Below are 6,000 nucleotides of genomic sequence, written 5' to 3'. Positions count from 1 at the left end.
TGGTAGTTCAGTACTACATGTGTGACCAGATGCTTAATTTAATTTCTGGTCTGCTGCTCAAAAGACAGATCTTAATATGAGAAATCAGATTCTACAGCTTGAAGAAGTTTCACAGCACAATGAGAGGCAGGGAGGACAAGGCCGAACCAGTTTTGAGCTTTTTTTTGAATGTAGGATGATCAGGAACTCCAGAGTATAAAGGGAGAAGTTAAGGAAAGGGCCCCGTCACCCAGGTTTAGCACTTGGTCCTGGGAATATTTAAGAGCTTTGCATAATTGGATTGGAGGCAGAGAGAGGGAGTAGAGGAGATAAGTTACTGAAGGCCTTGTAGGTCATAAGGAGGATTTTATACAGTGACTGGATCCACTGGACTGGAGGCGATGTTGAGGGAAAACTTCTGGGTTGTGATAGTAAGGGAGTAAGAATCAGTAATTAGATTTCAGATTTACTGTAGTGGAATACAAATAATTTGTTTTTTTCTTTTTTTGTGTTGTAATTCAATACTATTAACTCTTTCATACTTGAGCAAATCTTACTGACTTTCAAAAACATGGGTACAAAACAATAAGCATTTTAACAAGACATGGCCCCAAATTTAGTAGCTTTACAAACATCAAAAATAAATACCACATTTTGGTGACCGTCCATGACTATTAAAAAACAATGCCCTCTCTCTGAGGCTGCCCTATGGCACTGATATCCAACAATCACACATCAATAGAACATAACACTACTACAGCATTCAACTGCCGGGAGGCCCAAGGCATAAAATGAGCTCCACTCTGTGCCTGTACAGTGTTTTCTATGAGATAATATAAGCCCTTTATCTGTGTTGTAATTCAATTACTTTAACCCTTTTTAAAAAAAAAAAAGTCAAATTTTTTTTGGAGCTTGGTTTCAGTGGTTACATTTTCTTGTCACCTTTTTTGTTTGTTTTATTTGATTTTACAGAAATACACAGATGACAGTTCTTTATACAATTATGCCCACTTCCTCTAACCACTCAAGTCTACTCTCCACAACCACTCTCTACCCCATATAAAAATAAATAAATTTATGATAACAATAATAACAATTGTATATCCCCGTATAAGAGACAAAATAAGTATTAAAGAAAAAAAACACATAAATGATAAAAAGGAACAAAATGAAGAGATTTCTCTGTTCCTTCCTGGACCTCCAGGTGAAACCTTCGGCAGGCTCATTATCTGTGGGTAGTGGATTACATTCTTGGAAACAGAAGAATCAATATATGGTGGAAATATAGACAATATACTTTATAATGAGGGGAAACAAGTAAACCAATTTCCAGATACATTTGCAACTATTCTAACCTGTGGAAAGCCTGAATGGCTCATACTGATGATAACCAGCAGTGCTAATTCATCTATATGTAGTCCCACTTGTCAACAGATTTGGCCTCCACATGTGCAATCATCTGCACACTAGCTATGTAAACATTTCCACTTCTGCAGTAATCTGGCATTATGTACTCAAAGAGAAAGCATTACAACACCAGTGCGGTGTAGAGCAAGCTGCCGCCTGCTGTGAAATGCAAACAGATAAAATGTGACCCCTCCAGAGGCCAGTGCAAATCAAGGCAGTATAAATACACGGAATTATTTGACTTTTCAAGCTTGATCAAAGGCAGAGTGGGCCGTCATCTCCTGCTCATCTTCCCTGCAGAATGACACACAGCCCTGTTATCTTATTTATCTCTGTGATGCATCCTTTTTCCCACAGACACCCACTGCCGCATGGCCTACATCGGCCCTTCTCTCCCTTCTGATACATACAAACACACGCTGCTTATCATCTGAGGAGGCTACTGATTGAAGCTCAGTGGGTGCAGAGTATATAGACCTGTTTTCATCTATCCATATCTCTCACCAAACTGAAGATCCATTAATCTTTCTCTCTGGGAAAAGGAAACACTGCAGTGAAATCACAGGGCATGTAAAAGTGAAATGAATAAAGTTGTAAAACAATTATTTATAAAGATGAAGATCACAGTACTGTGGAATCCCACATATGGCTGCCAGTGAAATGGGTGTTTGAGCTTCTTTGGCCTCCGCAATGTGGAGTATTTTGATGTGAAACAGAATATGTGGACACAGTTTAATAGTGAGAGGGATTTAATCACATTGTTTGCATTAAATGGTATTAAAACTGGGTGTGGCATTGCAAATACATTTTAATACTGACATGAGAAAGTTCTCATCCCAAGTTGTCACATGTTGTAGCTTTGCAGTGGACCTCCGTGTCTAAATATGACGTTTTAGGTATCCTACTGCATCTGCTCTTTACATTAAGGGATGCCTCTCAGTGATGTCAACAAATCCACATGGTGGGATTATGTTACAAGTGTACAAGTGTATTGGCAACAACAGCACATATCAACTATGCTGGGATGTCAACAGACACTCAAAGAGACCTTCATGTTCCTTATATTATGTGTTGCCCACCACCTGCATATCACGGTGCTGCGGCAGGTGCCGTCCAGCAGCATTTAAAATCACTGTGATCAGACCGACCACGTACTCTGCTGACACCGTCCAGCAATACATCATGTGGACATAAATATGGATTTTGGCATTTGGATCTTATGCCAAATGCCAAAATATATAATGGGAAAGGTTAGCTAGTGGATTATCTCTGGTGGGCGATCAGTTTCCATAGTTGGATGAAAAAAAGTTCTGCTGTTTATACATAAGCATGTTGAATGACTGTATTGCATTATGATGCAGAAGGTTTCTCTAATCTTACATGTTAGCGGTTAGCACACTAACTGTAGATCACCTACTAACCCTTCCAGCATCCTGTAAACACAACCATCAGAAACTCTTAACCTGCTGCAATAATGGATGCCCTCTAAAGCATCTAAAATAAAAAAAAAGGATAATAAGTGCATGAACATTTCAGCCTGAGCAATACTTTCAAGAAAGTGCCCAGTCCTTTTTTTGCTAAATTAATTCAAGGTGATTCTTAAATCCATCTTTGTCATTGGTGATCTTTGCCTCTCAAGAGACTCATCTTTTACAAATGTGCAAGCACACATAGACATACTTCCCAGAGATGTGGACTTGAGTCACTTTTAAATAACTTCAAGTTTACACAGAACACATTTTGTGACCCTTTCAACACCCCAAACTACCTACTTACAAGACTCAGCGCGTTGGTCACATGAACGTAGCTTTCCAAAATATGTGGGATATGTACAAATTTAGGAGCATTACTTTTCATAGGAAAACTGAAGTCTGAATTTCCAGGAAAAAAAATAAAACATTTTCTCATATTCTGTCCAATGCAAAAATTGGATTCTTAGGTTAAACAGACAAAACCAGTCTGTAATCAAAATGTAACTCAAGTAAAAGTACAAAATTATTATAAGCAAAATGTACTTAAAGTATGAAAAGTAAAAGGATTCAATATGCTGAAACACTTATTACTTTGATAATGTCATTTGCCGATATGTAGACAATTTAAGTGCTTTATACACTTCTTCAATAGTAGGGATTTCTATCATAGTGTATAAGCTACTCATATGTTTTGCATAAAATATCTGAATCTGAAAAGTAACTAAACCTGTCAAATAAAATAGAGTAAAAGATATAATATTTCTCTCTGAAATATAGAGGAGATGGAGTATAAAGTGGTATAAACTAAAATGACTCAAGTAAAGGAAAATACTTTGAAGCTGTACATCAGGAAAATCTACTTCGTTACATTCCAGCAATGCATATACCAATTCATTCTCATTCGAAACTCCTTAAATATGTTCCTCAAGTATGCTCTTTTAGTGCTTACAGTGTACCAGCGTGACACCAAAGCCACCTTCACCACCTTGACCTGGAATGCGGCTGAACAGCGTCAGTTGAGAGCACGCTTGGAGAGAACTGGTGGTGTTGTTATTGTAAGGCAACGGCTTGTGTTGGTTGCCATGTTCTCATTTTAAACACAATACCATGTGCTTTTTTGACACAGTTTGGCATCCTGACATGCTGAGGCAGAAGGATACCTAAAACGTCATAGGTTCAAGGAAGGTCATGACAGAGCTGCACCATGTGTCAAGTTGCGATGAGAACATGTTGCATACCTTAGCTTTCTAGACTTCAACCATTCCATCAAGTTTCAAGAAGTACAATGAAGCTTATTTCACTGTCTTTGTCAAGAAATGTTCATTGAGTCTTTATCTGATTTACCCACCCGGATGAATAGTGTGTGCTCCAAAAAAAAAAAAAAAAAGTTTTCTGTTAAAACAGGAATTAGGTAGGCTTATCTTTATCCTCTTCATACTGCAGGAAGGACAATGAATCATGTTTATAATCCCTTCAGAAGAGCCCCCATAAACATTTTTTTTGTTGTTGTATCCATGCCAAACAAATTGAACATCTCTCATCACTTTTAAAACACTCCTGTCACTGCCATTTTTTCCCTTCTTATAGAGCCACTCCTTGCGTCCTCTCTCTCCACGGATTACTGCTTGTTGACAGTGCAGAACAGGAGGTCAGAGGGAGGTAGGAACACGTAGTTGTTCCACTCACCTCTCTCTCTCTCTCCTCCCTTCCTTTCCAATCCTTTTCTTCCTAATCCTCCTCCACTCAGCTGCTGAGGTGTGTGTTGAATGGCCACTCGGTTGGGTAACCTTGGAGTCCGCAGTCTTTATTGCCATGATTTGTGAAACCTCACTCCCTTTCACTCCCTTTGCCTCTCCGGTATATCTGCCCCCAGCCTTGGAAAAATCCCAACCAACCCACTCCTGATGATACTCCTATAGTGCTATCGGCTTGCTTAGTGTTATATTAACCCTTTGAAACCTGAGCAAATTAGTTTCATTGGAGCGCGGCAAGCAACTTAATAAGAAATGTCCCAAAAATTAGCAGGGAATTCATCAGATGTAATAAGAAAATTACTAGAAAGTAGGGAAAAAAGAAAATGTAAAATAAAATTATGCATACAAACAAAAAACAAGAAAATAACTTTATTCAGCATCCTCAAAAAAAATACTTTTTCTTACTGTGACGTGAACCTGCTGTGTCTTTTATTTCCCACAGCCTACCTGTGTCAGGTCACCGTGCTCTTGCTTTCTCTGTGTGACTAAAAGCTCTCAGCAGGCCCCACTTTCTCAAAAAGCTGCCTGTGAAGTGATCAAAAGCACAGTGGGTTGGAACTCTCTTCCTTGATGCACTCAGATACATAAGCATCCATACAGCACCTTGCCAGCACACACATCAAGCAGCAGTAGTAGTAACTCTACCCAGCTCTATTATCACCTGGCTCTCCCACACCTGGATCGCCCCATCGAACCACCGCCTGAGGCCGCCTGCATCCTGCATCAAAGTCTCACCTTTGACCCCCCTCTAGGCTCTCTCTCTGACGACCTCTCCTGACCCCGACCTCAGACCAGCACCTTGAACTGATTTCACTGCCGCAGTAAAGCGCAGACTGGCCGACACCGAGGCGTCCAGTGTCACTGCTCTAGCCTCACAGCTTTGAAAAGACTCCTCTGGAGGCTAAGTGCTTCATTGTTCTCTGAGTGGAGACAGCTATCACTGTGAGTGTCTCTGGGGACAGACAGGACTGCTCCACAGAAAACTACAGGGCGGAGACATCTCCTATGGAGCATTCACATGCTGTCACTCAGATTAGGTTTTTTAGGAGGTATCAGAGGTGAGAGCAAGTCATTGTTTTGCAAGTCTCAAGTCTTTGCACTAAGTCCCAAGTCATGTCCCAAGTCCTTCACTTTGAGTTTCGTGTCCTCAACATAGCAAAATGTGGTCTTTACCAAATGTGATGTAATTTTAACAATGTAGTGTTAACCTATAGAGGTTTCTAAATGCTTGTGTAACATTTTTGGGGGGCTTTTGTTGCCTCTGTTTTGATAGGACAGGTGTAACGTGAAAGTGGAGGAGGTAAATGATGACATGCAGTAAAGGGCCGAGGTTGGAATTTGAGGCCAGGACACAGTCCCTGTGCATGTGGCGCCTGCTCTACCAATGA

This window comes from Plectropomus leopardus, chromosome 10 (genome assembly GCF_026936395.1).
Source record: "Plectropomus leopardus strain MGB_pleo_1.0 chromosome 10, ASM2693639v1, whole genome shotgun sequence".
In the NCBI taxonomy this organism is placed as follows: Eukaryota; Metazoa; Chordata; class Actinopteri; order Perciformes; family Serranidae; genus Plectropomus; species Plectropomus leopardus.
The sequence above is the reverse complement of the archived record's forward strand: the minus strand, read 5'-3'. Positions refer to the sequence as shown.